At 47.6% G+C, this 15,816-nt stretch overlaps 1 pseudogene; it reads left to right on the forward strand.

Moving 5' to 3' along the window:
- Positions 1 to 1,040: 1,040 nt before the first annotated feature.
- LOC134948138 (histo-blood group ABO system transferase-like) overlaps positions 1,041 to 15,816 on the forward strand; it is a 40,841-nt pseudogene continuing 26,065 nt past the window's right edge.

The raw sequence follows: 15,816 nt of genomic DNA on the forward strand, positions 1-15,816 counted from the left end.
TGGTCAGAGTTTTGAAGATTTATGTCGCCAGAACGAATCAGATTAGGAAAACAGAGGCTCTGTTTGTCCTGTATGCTCCCAACAAGGTTGGGTGTCCTGCTTCCAAGCAGACCATTGCACACTGGATCTGTAACACGATTCAGCAGGCTCATTTCACGGCTGGATTGCTGTTACCAGAATCGGTGAAGGCCCATTCTACTAGAAAGGTGGGCTCATCCTGGGTGGTTGCCCGGGGGGTCTCGGCATTGCAACTTTGCCGAGCAGCTACTTGGTCGGGGTCAAACACATTTGAAAAGTTCTACAAGTTTGACACCTTGGCCGATGACTGAACTTAAGGTCTTCAATCGGTGCTGCAGAGTCATCCGCACTCTCCCGTCCGTTCTAGAGCTTTGGTATAACCCCATGGTTCTATGGTGACACCAGCATCCTCTAGGACGTATGAGAAAATAGGATTTTAATACCTACCGGTAAATCCTTTTCTCTTAGTCCGTAGAGGATGCTGGGCGCCCGTCCCAGTGCGTACTGTATCTGCAGTTATTAGTTGTGGTTACACACATGTTGTGTTACGTTTATTGTCAGCATGCTGCTGCAATTGTTCATGCCGTTGGCTTGTGTTCTGTTGAATGCCACGTTGTGCTGCATGCATGAGGTGTGAGCTGGTATGAATCTCACCTTAGTTTAACAATAAATCCTTTCCTCGAAATGTCCGTCTCCCTGGGCACAGTTCCTATAACTGGAGTCTGGAGGTGGGGCATAGAGGGAGGAGCCAGTTCACACCCTTTCAAAGTCTTAAAGTGCCCATGTCTCCTGCGGATCCCGTCTATACCCCATGGTTCTATGGTGACCCCAGCATCCTCTACGGACTAAGAGAAAAGGATTTACCGGTAGGTATTATAATCCTATTTTTAGCTTTAAGAATTGTGGAAGCAACTTCCACTAACGTTACGAAACATCTGACTTCCATTATAATCAGTAAGAAACCCCCTGATATAAAGTAATTAATGAATAGGATCCACAGCCTCTAGAATAAACCAAACAATAGGAATATTCCAAAGCTTTAGCCCTGCATTGTTGATGAGAGAATGCACCTTTCTTTGAGGCAGAAGCTGCTTGCCACAGATTAGCAGCACCTGCTCCCATTCCCAGGTGATCAGAAGGCGGAGCCAGCCTGTAACACACCTGTCGCCCTGTCAGCAGCAGGACCACAGCACACTTCCAGCCCTGGTAATATGTTCCTGGAGATATGTAAGTACACTGGGTACCGGGTGTGGTCACTAGTAGGATGGTACAGACAAAGCTGGGTCACACGTTTAGCATTCTATGAAGGTGGCAGATGGTGATGTGTTGAGTAGTGTTATCTTCTGACAATAATACCTTTACATCATATATTTACTGGTGTAAGTATGCTGCAGATCCATCCACAGTGCAAATATATGTAGGATTATACATTTACGGTATTCTTGCATTTGTTGCACTTGCAATCTATATATTTAATCGGCTCAGCAATTGTTTTGTGAGAGCAAGTACTTTGCGATGACAACACAGATTTTGCTGGTCCAGGTGCCATTTGATAGGCTGTGTGATGTAGATGTGCAGTAAGGTCGCAGAATTTTGACAAGTGGTCAGGTTGTTAAGGAATAATGCGTCAGAGTCGTGATTTTTTTCCCCATAGAAAAAGCATGTGGGGCGCACTTTTTCCGTTTGGGCTGTAAGTTGTAGCAAAGCCCTTGCCAATTTTTGTCTGCCCTAACCTCAGTGGATGTAATAAATTCTTTCTAAATACTGTATCCCAAAGGTTTACACTTTCAGGATGCAGCGAACTTTAGACAAACGCATTGTAGAACGCACAATCATTTTTATTTATTTTTGCTCTGTTTGGAGCAATGAAGATATTAATTCTGCCCTCTGGCGTGGAACCAAAACATGTATGTAGGACTCTTGTAAAAGTAATGCTGATTTTGCTTTGTCTACTTCATCATCTAATATTGGGTTGGGTATAAAATCACACTTTAAGCACTAAAACTATTGTTAGAAGCTTTGCAGTAATATAAATACTATAATTTAACTACTGAAATAACTGTGGGTTCCCCTCTACCAGGAGTTGGGGGGCGTATTCTGCTGGGATACTATACTAAAAATATGTAATGCGGAGTCATCCCTTAAGGTAGAGGTTCCCAAACGCGGTCCTCAAGGCACCCCAACAGTCTAGGATTTAGGTCATACTTTCCTACTCTCCCGGAATGGCCGGGAGGCTCCCGAAAATTGGGTGACGCTCCTGGCCCCCCGGAAGAGTGGGCAAGTCTCCCGGCCGAGCGCCAGCCACCTGCAAACCCCTCACCCCCTCTGTATCCCCTAGCAACCTCCCCGACGGCGTAGTTCAAAGAGGGTGGTCTGGGGGTCAGAAGACGCGATTCGCGTCATCCCAGCCCTGCCCCCTGCCTTGCTATGCCAGTATTATTAGCATTGCTAGACAGGGGGCGGGGCCATGGTGACGCGATCATGCGGTCACGCCCTCAATCAATGCACAAGTGCCTCTGCAATATTTATTCTCATACTCCAATAGGAATCTACACTATCCTGGTAATCAGGAGTGCAAAACACATGCATACTTGCCTACTCTCCCGGATTCTGCAGGAGACACATGGTTTCTCAGGTAGTCCCCCGTAGCCCCGGAAGAGTGGGCACCCCTCCCGCATTCTGCCCACTTCCTAGGTAAGTGGGCAGAATGGGAAGCTAAATAGTGACAAATCGCAGACCTGACGGAGGGGGGGGGGGGCTTAATGACGAGATTATAGGCTAATTGTGTCGACGAAGCTCCGCCCATATGCAAATACCGTCCAATAGCGGTATCTGCTTGTGTAGTGGGTGGGGCCTAATGACGGCATTGTCTCTGCCCCACCTCCGTCGCCACCCACCTGCTCTTCCTCTCCGAGTATCTCCCGGAGAGGAGAAAAGAAATGTAGGTAAGTATGGGTCTACTAGGTGCTTCATCGCGCCCTACGGGCGCTCTTCACACCGTCGAAAGGGGCTACGCCCCCTTAACCCCTGCACGCCTTGCTGCGGTTCAATATTTGTATGAGTGGATAGAGGGGATAGAGAGACGCGGGCCGGTAGGGAGGGGATAGATAGAAGGGGGGCGGTAGGGAGAGGATAGAGAGACGCAGGGCGGCAGGGAGGGGTTAGAGAGACGCAGGGCCGTAGGGAGGGGATAGAGAGATGCAGGGCGGTAGGGAGGGGATATATAGAGAAGCGGGGCGGTAGGGAGGGGATAGAAAGACGCGGGGCAGTATGAAGGGGATAGAGAGACGCGGGTCGGCAGGGAGGGGATAGAGAGACGCGGGGCGGTAGGGAAGGGATAGAGAGACCCGGGGCGATAGGGAGGGGATACAGAGAGGCGGGCGGCTGGGAGGGGATACAGAGACGCGGGGCGGTAGGGAGGGGATACAGAGACGCGGGGCGGTAGGAGGGGATACAGAGACACGGGGCGGTAGGGAGGTGATACAGAGACGCAGAGCGGTAGGGAGGGGATACTGAGACGCGGGCGGTAGGGAGGGGATACAGAGGCATAGGGAGGAGGGGATAGAGAGAGGCGGGGCGGTAGGGAGGGGATATAGAGACGCGGGCGGTAGGGAGGGGATAGAGAGACGCGGGGCGGCTGGGAGGGGATATAGAGACGCGGGGCGGTAGGGAGGGGATAGAGAGACGCAGGGCGGCTGGGAGGGGATATAGAGACGCGGGGCGGTAGGGAGGGGATAGAGAGACGTGGGGCGGTAGGGAGGGGATAGAGAGACGCGGGGCGGCTGGGAGGGGATATAGAGACGCGGGGCGGTGGGGAGGGGATAGAGAGACGCGAGGCGGTAGGGAGGGGATAGAGAGACGCGGGGCGGTAGGGAGGGGATATAGAGACGCGGGGCGGTAGGGAGGGGATAGAGAGACGCGGGGCGGTAGGGAGGGGATATAGAGACGCGGGTCGGCAGGGAGGGTCCCCAGTGAGGAAGCTGATGAAGAGAGGGGGGAAAGTAGTGGAGGGGGAGGGCACCAGAAGAGGAGACTTGTGTAAAGTGGCGAGCAGACATAGAAACAGTGGGTAGGATGGCCGGAGGGACTCACCGTTGGGGCTGTGGGCGGCTGCTGCAGGCTGGTAAACAGTAGTGTCCAGAGGCGTCACCGGGTCAGCATTTCAGCATTACTGTTACACACATCTCTCCCCCCCCCCCCCCCCCTGCGGCCGAAAAGGGGCGTGGCCTGATGTGAAAGGGGCGTGGCCTCGCGGGTCTGTTCTCTCTCGCTCCGGGGGTGTTTCTAGCCTGCCTGTAGATGCTGGCAGCCCCCGGAGACTGGAGAGTGTGTGCCGGCTGTGTGACAGGAGGAGAGTGCTGCAGGAGATGACGTCACTGCAGCACTCGCCTCCTGTCACAGCAGGAGAGCTGACAGCAGGATTTGTGCGGAGGAGGCGGCGGGTCTGTGTACACGGCGCAGGGAGGGCTATGAGAGCCTTCTCCTGCGCCACCCGTCCCTCCTAATGTGTATGCCGGGGGCGGCATCAGCCGTTGTTGTTGGGCCGGCGCCGCGGCCGGGGAATCAGAGCTGCTGATGGGTGGGGGGATGGGAGAGAGAGAGATGGACTTGCTGACTCCGCCCACCGCTGTGACTCCTCCCAGCGTTACGGGCACAGAGTCACAGATTTAGACAAATATATAGGAGATGTAGGAAGCATTGGAGAGAGATAAAGTGGACCAGATAGAGTACCAGCCAATAAGCTCCTGTCATTTTGCAAACACAGCCTGTAACATGACAGTTGGGAGCTGATTGGCTGGAACTTTCTCTCCATCCACTTTATCTCTCCACAAGGGTCATATTTATCACAATCTGCATCTTAAATGCGGATGGAATGTGATCAATCACTCCAGTTCGCACTGTGGTATATAATTGAATATATCGCAGGGATGTATCTATTATCGCATGCATGGACAGAGCTTGTGAGAAAGCTGATGTCACACCAATGGATTCAGCAGACGTTGTGTAGTTGCAGAAGGCAGGGGGTTTATCGAACCCAGTCCTTATGGAACCCTAACAGTGCATGTTTTCCAGATTATCTAGCTGATACACTGTTGTGTTAACTGACTCACGCAATAGATGTACAGGTGGTACCAATTAGTCTTTAGGATACCTTGAAACCCATCACTGCCAGGGTTCCATGAGGACCATGTTTTAGAAACACTAGTATAGAGTATCCAACACTAAGGGCAAATTCAATTGAGCAGGAAATAAAAAAAACCTGTACTGGGTTTTTCCTCCGCCACAGGGTTTTCTTATTCAATTGCAGGAGGGAAAATGAGACACGGTGATTTCTATAGAATTTATAGTTACTTTATTTCACGCACCCCCAGAACAAGTCTGATTGTTTTTGTTTTTTTCCCTAAAATCGTTATGTTTAGGAAAAGTCTACGAAACTTGGTCTAAGAGTGGGGAACTAATATGGACCAGGTTCGGATAAGATCAGAGAGGCAGACCCGACTTACACCGCAGACACAATGACCACACAAGAGTACAGGATCCAACTCTACTTTATTGAAACATAAAACAGATAAAGTAGAAACCTTACTTCTCACCAAAAGACATCTCGATTATGCAATAGTAACAGTTTAAATGACCTAACACAGAGCTTAACTAATTAGCATGTACTTGAATATGAAAATCCAATTTTACATCCCACTCCCTGCGGTTCCGGTATGAATGGTCGACCATGTTATGGTCGACAGTCATTAGTTCGACCACTATTGGTCGACATGGACGACACATAAAAATGGTCGACACATGAAAGGTCGACACGTGAAAAGGTCGACATGAGTTTTGTAACTTTTTATGGTGTCGTTTTTTGCGTAAAGTGACGGGGTACCCCAATTAGTGCACCGCGTCCCCTCGCATGGCTCGCTTCGCTTGCCATGCTTCGGGCATGGTGCCTTCGCTCCGCTACCGCTTCGCTCGGCACAGATTACCATTCCAATCGTAGTCCACGTGGATCGTAAAGTATGGAAAAGTTCCCGAAAAGAAAAAAAAGTTAAAAAGTGCATGTCGATCTTTTCATGCGTCGACCTTTCATATGTCGACCATTTTCACGTGTCGACCATGTGTCCATGTCGACCATGTCAATGTCGACCAATAGTGGTCGACCTAATGACTGTCGACCATAACATGGTCGACCATGTGAACGGATACCCTCCCTGCGATGTAAGCAGTACGCATGCACGGTCCAGTGTTTAGGGAAAAGATAAACATTCAGAGAGCAAAAGTATTGGCTTTCAGTCCGTGCACGGATAGCTCTTTAGCATATAGAGTCCAACATTTATAAGGCAAAAGCATGAGCGTAAAGTGCTGCCAGTTTGGCTCTTCGCACATACGGGGTCATTCAGATCTGATCGTTGCTGTGCATTTTCGCAAAGTAGGCAATCAGGTCCTAACTGCGCATGCGTATGCATCGCAATGCACATCGGACAACAATGGCCATTGCCGGTCAGCCACGTGCCCAAGCGTTGTCAGGGAGGGTGTGTGACGTCCGCTGCGGCCCCGATCAGCCTGTTCTCATCGCACTGTAGGAGTAAGTCCTCGGCTGCGCACACACTGCACACAGTGGATATTCGCAGCTCTGCGTACACATGGGATCGCCCACTTGCACAGAGAATTTACACTCCCCCTGGAGGCGGCGACCAGGGCCGTTTCTTGGGGCAGGCCGTGGCACTAACTGCGGCTCCCTGCTTCCCCCTCCTATTTCTTCCCGAGTAACCCGCTCGGGGGGCGGAGTTTCACGGTATGACACGGTTGTGTCGTTACGTCACGATGCAACCCCGAAACTCCCCCCCCCCCCCTCCCCGAGCGGAGTACGGAGGGGGATCCAAGTTAGGAAGAGGGAAAGGCCGGCGCGAGGAGCGACTGGTGAGGCGGGGCCATAGAGCGGTAATCACCTCTGTAAGTATTCTCTCTCTCTCAATGTGTAAAATGGGGACACCTGCCGTAATGTGTGAAATGGGGACTCTTGCCTGCCGTAGTGTGGGGATTTAATGTATCAAGGGCATTACTGTGTGGGGCTTAATATGGTAGAATTTTTTTTTTTCCTGTGGTGGTCGTGATCTGTTGGAGCAGGGTCAAAAACTGGATTGTGAGGTAGTCTTTTCAGACGAGGCCACACCCATTTAGATGAGGCCACGCCCCCTTACCGGGTGCGCGCTCACGGTTTTTTTTAATCTAGTGGTGGGGGTCACATTTTTAAATCTCGCACTGGGAGCCAAATTGGATAGAAACAGCCCTGACGGCGACTATCTGAACGCAGGACAGCAAAATTAGCAGCCCAGCAATCAGGTCTGAATTACCCCCCATAAAGCCTAGCTATGAGAAAGCACAAGCCATATCATAAAGCCCTGCATTTTAACAAGCGTTTTCGGAGATAGGTCTGCTTCATCACACTCCACATTTAGGAGCACACCTTTGCATTAACCTGTCTGCATTTTAAACATACACTTTGGCATGAACACATTAGCAATTAAATAAAATAAATTTACATCAACACACTTTAGCATTTAGCACATTAACCTCAATGGGGAAGAGAAGTGAAACAAGGGAACCTATCCCTGTCGCTTGTCATGAACGTAAAGCACTGTCAGTAGGGTGCCTACCCCTTAAATGACTTAAAAACTGGAGGCAAGTTAGACGAAGGGGAACCTAACCTCTAGAATTCTTTTCTGGCACGGGGTAAAACAGGAGGGGTGTGTACCTTCCTTCCTTATCACAATTAGGCAGAGTTCTGCAGTGGAAGGTGTTAACAGGGGCACAAAAGAAGGGATGCCTCCTTACTTTTAAATGTTCCTGAGGCAACTGGAGAAGGGGGGAAAGGAGAGTCTACCCCTATATTACTCCTGTAGAAGTGGGTAATAAGGTACTAAGAGGGGACATTTACTAAGCAGTGATAAAAGTGGAGAAGTGAGCCAGCGGAGAAGTTGCCCAAGGCAACCAATCAGTATTGATGTAACATTTCTAATTTGTATACTTTAAAAGTATACAGAGCAGCTGATTGGTTGCCATGGGCACTTCTCCACTGACTCACTTCTCCGCTCTTATCACTGCTTAGTAAATGTCCTCCTAAGAGAGGAGCCTACACTTTAGTACAGTTAGGCAGAGTGTTGCAGTGGAAGGGATTAGCAGGAGCCGAGCACTTCTCTTCTGTGACTACATTTCTGAATGGTTCACCAGGTAAACTCCCATCTGTGCCTCCCCCCTCATTTTCCCTGGCTGCTCCTTTTATTTCCCCTCTGGAGCCTTACAGCCCTCCTCCCCCTTGGGGCTCATTGAAGATAACTGGGTCCCAGAACACCAGTAACAGCACACCTCTGGCCAGTCTACCCTAGGGATGGCCATCGACCCTTGATGATTCCTAATCATCGATGGTTTAAGGCCGATCTTGAATGGTTTTGTCATCGATGGGAGAGAATCAGATGGTTTCCCTCCATCGATAGCTCAGCCTAAACAAATATCTTTTTTTTCCTTTACAAGACGCCGAGACATGGAGCATAGCCCCGCCCCTGACATCACAAAGCCCCGCCCCAGGCTGTGATTGTCCCGCGGGTCATTCACAGAAATAATCGGGAAACCATCAATGGTCTCCCGTAGCATAGTTAGTGATCATCGATGGCCACTCGCAGTTTCGCCATTGATAGCGAACACACTGTTGCCCATCCATAGTCTGCCCTGCGACCTAAGCCTCCCATCCTCTGGGGGGGGGGGGTTCCTGAGTAAAGGCTTTTGCTGGCCAATCCTGAAGATCTTTGATGGTCTCATGCGTCTCGTAGTATAAATATAAAATAAGATAAAGACATGAAAGCAATCATAGCGTAGTACATGTAACGAACAAACCGCGAGAACCCCACCCCAAAGTGCTGAGGTGTTATCTTTATCCGTGTCAACAAAATACTGCGTACCCAACACACAGGAAGATGAAAGATCCACACATAACGGTATGATGGGGGTTATACAGAGATGGATGCAGATCTTGCTATCCACCTTCAAGACCCATATACCATCACAGAAGGATCAAGCGTACCATACTCCCTCTATCCGGAGTAGCTCTCCTCACATCTGAGGAGAAATCACCAGGAAAATGTCACGGCGGCCATTTTCCCTGCATTTCGCACATGCGCAGTAAGAAAATCACTGGTAAAATGGCCACCGCGCCATTTTCCCGGAGACCTGGGACAGTGCTAGGGTCCCCTAGTGCCCAGAGTCTAGAGCGCAGCCAGCTAGGGAGGAGGGGGCCCAGAACGAGTCAGCACACGGTCCTCCTCCTCTCTGGAATCGTCCCTGGCAGCTACCCCCCAAAAACACCAGTCTTCTGGGAATATCCCGCAAATATTTAATGATAAAAGACCCCTTAGTAACTTGCAGAAGTCCAGTTGTTCTAATATTCTTCTCTTCCAGATGATAAGGGCTGTGGGAAGAAATATTGTTGTTTCCTCAACTATGCCGTGATTCTCCTTCTGATCTCCTTCGTGTGGTGAGTTGGTGTAATGATAAACGCTCCATTTGTTCTATATATATTTTCACTCTAAGATTAGCCAGCACCACATCCACATGGTAAGAATATAGGTTCCGGTATGAATGGTCGACCATGTTATGGTCGACAGTCATTAGGTCGACCACTATTGGTCGACATGGACAAATGGTCGACACGTGAAAAGGTCGACGCGTGAAAAGGTTGACATGAGGTTTTTTTACTGTTTTCGGCGTAAAGTGACAGGGAACCCCAATTAGTGCACCGCGTCCGCTCGCCATGCTTCGGGCCAGGTTACCGTTCCCAATCATAGTCCATGTGGATCGTAAAGTATGGAAAAGTTCCCCAAAAGAAAAAAAAATGTGAAAAACTCATGTCGACCTTTTCATGTGTCGACCATGTCAATGTTGACCTGGTCAAACATCCAAACGGATACCAAGAATATAATATCAATGAGCCCGTAGACTGCTTTAGGCCCATTACCCACTGGTGTCAAACTACATGATTACAGGAGGCCCCATCATGTCCACTGACCCCTGACCCCCGCCTGCAGGTGGAATCGCTCATTAGTACCGTAGGATGCAACAAACTTGGTTTTTAGATTTTTTTTTTTAATTATAATTTACATTTTTCCTGTATAACATAATATATTTAGTATTATTAATTTGCTTCCAAAGCCTTTGTAGTAAACCGTAACCGTGAAGTTATTATGGATTATTAATAGGAAAGGGATTGATTTATGTGATTGGCTGTTTCAGGTACGGAATGAGAAGCGTTGCATGGCGTTCCCAGGTGACACTGTCCTGTGAACCGCAGTGAGTAGTATCCTTCTATATGTACTTTGTTATGTATGTATAATGTGTGTCAGGCTGGTTATACAGTAACATAGAAACATGGAATTTGACAGCAGATAAGAACCACTTGGCCCATCTAGTCTGCCCCTTTTTTTTTATCCTTTATGTAATCTCAACCCTGTTTAAACCTTAATTCTTTGTAAGGATATTCATATGCCTATCCCAAGCATGTTTAGATTGCTCTACAGTCTTAGCTTCTACCACCTCTGATGGGAGGCTATTCCACTTATCCACTACCCTTTCTGTGAAGTAATTTTTCCTTAAATTTCCCCTGAACCCCCCCCCCCCCCCTCCAGTCTTAGAGTATGTCCTCGAGTTCTAATACTTATCTTCCTTTGAAGAATGTTTCCCTCCTGAACTTTGTTAAGAGTCAGACCCTTGATATGTATGAAAATTTCTATCATGTCCCCCCTTTCCCTTCTCTCCTCCACACTATACATGTTAAGATCTTTTAGTCTTTCTGGGTAAGTTTTGTGATGTAGGCCATGCACCATTTTAGTTGCCCTTCTTTGTACACTCTCTAATGTATTTATATACTTCTGGAGATATGGTCTCCAGAACTGGACACAGTAGATACCCTGTTGCTAATATGCCCACTATACAATGTATAGGAGCAGACGTGTGTCTCTCTTACCAGAGTTGCGCTCAGGTGACTGCTGATGTCATCAGCGCGCCATATTCAAACAAGGTGGTTGTTGGTTTCCTCATGATTCGGCTTCCCGGGCAGCTACCATCCTGGCACTAAAGATGGTAAAGCCAATCTATTAGCATAGACTTTTGACTCCTCCGACTCTGGGCCTCCGTCTCAGCTGGAATCAATACTTACTGTAATGCACATTCTGGTCCTCCTGGACTTCCACATGGAGGAAACCTATCTCTCCTGATCTTCTGCACAATTTTTTTTACTGTGGGCAAACTCCTCCCGGTTTGCCGGCATTCAAGTGTTCATTACCTGGTCAGAACTATATGTGGATTTCACTTTGTCAGTGATTTTGTTCCATCCTGTGCCCAGCAGGAAGTATCTCATGAAATACCTATTGGGCCCTCATCTATCGCCAGCCAAACCCTGACCTTTCTTTGGATAGCTATGGACCACTTCCATAACATGGCTCTTCTATAGTTTCTTTATTCATCAAGGAGGTTTTGCCCTACATGGCTGTCCTCTCGAGGTTTGGCTCTGACCAATGGAGTAATCTGTTGCCAAATTCTGGTGGGCGTTCTGTAAGAATATCGGTATCGCACTGTATTATTAGCGTTGTAGTAAATATCTTCCAATGGGAAAACGAGGGATTAATCGGGAACTCAGTCTCATGATTCCATTTCCATGACTCTTTCTTTCTTTTTCTATATAGTTATCCTCCTCATCTACCTCGTTTGCTCTGTCTTCCAAAATTCCTGCAGTTGATTCTCTTCTCCAAGGAGATATATTTATTAAAGGTCGATTTTCAACAATTTTAAACCGAATGTAAATCGATGTTGTTTCAGGGACAAAAACACACATTTATTAACATTTAAAGTTATAATAAAAAATTGTCTGTTAGTAAATGTGTGTTTTGGCCTATGAAACATAACATCGATTGAGATCGATTTCCATTAAAATAGATAAAAATTGACCTTTTTGTAAATAAATTCTCTGTTGAAATCTTTTGCTCATTTACCGCTTTCTGGGGGTCATTGAGACCTGATCGAACGCTTTGTTTATTCGCAGCGCTGCGATCAGGTCAGAACTGCGCATGCGTATGCACCGCAATGCGCACGCGCGTCGCACGGGTACAAAGCGTATCATTGCTGTGCGATGGGTTTTTACGAGGAATCCATTCGCACAGCCGATCGCAAGGAGATTGACAGGAAGAAGGCGTTTGTGGGTGTCAACTGACCATTTTCAGGGAGTGGTTGGAAAAACGCAGGCGTGTCCAAGCGTTTGCAGGGTGGGTGTCTGACCTCAATTCCGATCCCAGACAGGCTGAAGTGATCGCAGCGGCTGAGTGAGTTCTGGGCTGCGCAGAGACTGCACAAAATGTTTTTTTGTACCGCTCGGCTGCACACGCGATCGCACACTCGTATAGCTAAAATACACTCCCCTATAGGCGGCGACTATCTGATCGCAGCGCTGCAAAAAACTGCTAGCGAGCGATCAGGTCTGAATTAGGCCCTCTGTCTACTGACCATCATTCTCTGTAAGGATAATAGGAGCTTGAGATCAAGAAAATCCTGGATTCTCAAACATCCAAAGGTGCTTTACAATACCTTCTGGATTGGAATAGGTATGGACTCTAATAGGCCCTACACACTTGGCGATAACACTGAAAGATATGAATGATCTCGTTCATTAATGAACGAGATACCGTTCATATCTTTGAGTGTGAATGCAGCAGCGATGAATGATGCGCAGCCTCGCGCTCGTTCATCGCTGGTGCCCCATCGCTTATGCATGCAGGCCAATATGGACGATCTAGTCCATATTTGCCTGCACTGCTATCGTGACGGGGGGGGGGGGGGGGGTTAAAAAACTTCACTCCCCCCGTCACTGCTTCCCCGCCGCCGGGTCGCCCGTCGGCCGTATCCGCCGTCAGGCAGCTCGGCGGCGGATCGACAAAAGTGTAGGGCCCATAAGAGGCACCTGGGTCAAGGCTTCTCACTGTTTTTTTTTTTTTTTTTTACTTTTTATTGAGACATCATTGATACCATATTACAAAGTAAAGATGTACAAGAAATGTATAATACAGTAACATACAAGGATTATAGCCAGGGGTCGTACAGCGCATTCATATATGCCAAACCATAAAGACTTTTGCATTATAATTGAGTAAACTGTCAATACACTGATGGTGTTATACATCACAGACGTATATAAGGGGAGCCGTCATAATTGTCTATTCTTACACTAAAGATAGAGGCTGGTCCTGTGCAGCCAGCCTAGTTAAGTACCATGTAGTGTTCTTGAGGCTGTCATGAATGTGTAGCCGTGTAGTGAGGGGCAAAGTGGATATATAAGATTCCCAAAGATTGAAAAACCTGTCTACTTGTTTACCTCTATCTACAATAGCCTCCACCCAGTCCATCCTGAAGGCTTCTCACTGTTAATTGGCACGCTAAAACAAGACGCCTTCTGATGCATTAGCATATTTCAGCACAGACGCTGCGTACAAAGACGTACGTCAATCTACTGCATTCATTCCTGAATCAGCCACAGTATTACGGAAGGGGGGGAGCTATTGTTCAGAAAGTAATTTTTTATTTATTAATAATCATTTGTTTTCATTTTAAATTTGGAATTAGGATTTCTCTTGGGATTTAGCATTTTATTAGAGCTATAGTATTACTGTTACATGTGTCCAATTCAAATGACCTTCAAGGTAACCAACCAACTTCATAACGCAGATTTCCCTCTATGAAATATAAAGGGCACACATGTCCTATATGGACTGTCCTATATACTGTATCTCTATTACTCTGCCAGTTACTAAGCAGCTGCGGCGTGAGTTATGTCTCCTCGTTTATCTTTTGATAGAAGTGTCGGACAATCTGTGATGTAAAATGTGGGTTCGGCTTAAAGTGCAATTACTGTCGGGTAAACAGTTAAGAAAAACGATTTGGGGTCAGAGCACGTCATGAATCTGGGGTCTAATAGTGGAAATAGGGGGGAGTCCTTTTACCTGCTGAGAATAGTGATGTGTAATGCTCACTCTCTCCACACAGGGGCAGCATACGTCAAGTCTCTACAAATTTCTCACAGCTGGACCTAGTTAAAGACATTGCTCTGCAAAGGTAAAACGTCTCGCCAGAGGGCGCTATAGATCATCACCCCCTTTGTGGTGTTTAAAATTGTAACTTGCTGTCTGTACATTGTTCCAAAAAGCACCCTCCCATCCTCTTTGTGTCAGTTTGGCCTACAACCTTGGCTCCCATTTCTGCCCCCTCTTTTTGGTGCATATCCATAAATATATTAAAGAAATTGCCCTTAGGAGGATGTTTTCTGGTCATATAACATTAAGTCTGCCCCCGAGCCTTTCCCTCAAGCTGAGCAGGGAACTGTGTTTTTCCTGTAATGTTTACCTCCACTGATTGCACACCCTGCCATTGCACATCATACTACTACACTCGTGTCAGTTTTCCCATATATGCACTGGGCCCTTGTATGGCTCACCTCCCGCAGTGTAACCTTCGAAGTGCGCCCAACATGGCTGCCTCATCTGGTGCGCTTGTGGATGGGATGAGAAATACATGGACCTGACGGTTTTGTTGGAACCCTACTCTGAACTTTAGGACTCTACAATCTCCCCATTTTGTGTCATCTCTTCTAGGGGTGGACTATTCCACCCTGTGTAATCCTACGCAGTGCACCCAAGATGGCTGCCGCACCTGGTAACTTGTGAGGGTGGAATACACAGCCCTTGGAAGTTATTACCCAAAATGCCTACACCAATCCTGTATTATGCTTCTGTGTGCTCAAGGTTTACTTTTATGTCTGTGTGGCTGATCTATTGCTGTATTACTTACATCTTCTGTGTTATGTGAATTGTTTTTGATGCCTGTAAAGCGCCTTGAGTCCTGTTGGAGAAAGAGCGCTATATAAATAAAATTATTATATATTTTTTTACTTAAATAATACCGAATAAGAGTCACAAAATGTCACCAAATTCACTTGACTCGTTTACCATACATATATATCATTATTACAAATGTCTACAATTTATAGAAGATTTTAAACAGACCCCCCCCCATCCCTCCAATACCAACACCAACACAAATATACTCAGTGTTTCCACGTATCAGGGAGGACAGAGGGCGCCCTCTGCTGTGCAGTTGTGGTAGTGACATCACAATATGACATCATCAGCTTGTATGGGGCAGGAGCCAATCGCCTTGCATCTGGTCTAGAGTTTGGACCCCAGACCGGTTTAGCAGGTTCTAGTGATGGTGGCTGCATTTGGTACATGTTGGCATTCTTTAATCCACGGAAGGTGTTCCGTTAGAACAGGTGGAAGGAGATGTCCTGATGGTCAGAAATGGTTAGAGAGTAATATTTCTCAGTAAATTTACTGACATTGGGCCTAATTCAGACCTGATCACAAACCTCTGCAAATTCGCACAACAGTGATCGGATAGTCGCTGCCCAGACAGAGTGAAAACCCGCTCTGTGCAATTCTGCGTACGCCGTGCGAAAAGCTTTGCAAATGCCGCTCAGCTGCAAATCCGTTCACAACTCACTCACCATCAAATGATTTTTCCAGTCTGTGTGTAGCCCAGGACTTACTCCTATAGTGCAATACACACAGGCTGATCGGGACCGGAGCCGACGTCACACACCCTGCCTGACAACTCTTGGGCACGCCCGCGTTTTTCCTTACTCTCCCAGAAAACGTCCAGTTACCACCCACAAACGTCCTCTTCCTGTCAATCATCTTGCGTTCGCCTAGCAAT

This window comes from Pseudophryne corroboree, chromosome 8 (genome assembly GCF_028390025.1).
Source record: "Pseudophryne corroboree isolate aPseCor3 chromosome 8, aPseCor3.hap2, whole genome shotgun sequence".
Classification (NCBI taxonomy): Eukaryota; Metazoa; Chordata; class Amphibia; order Anura; family Myobatrachidae; genus Pseudophryne; species Pseudophryne corroboree.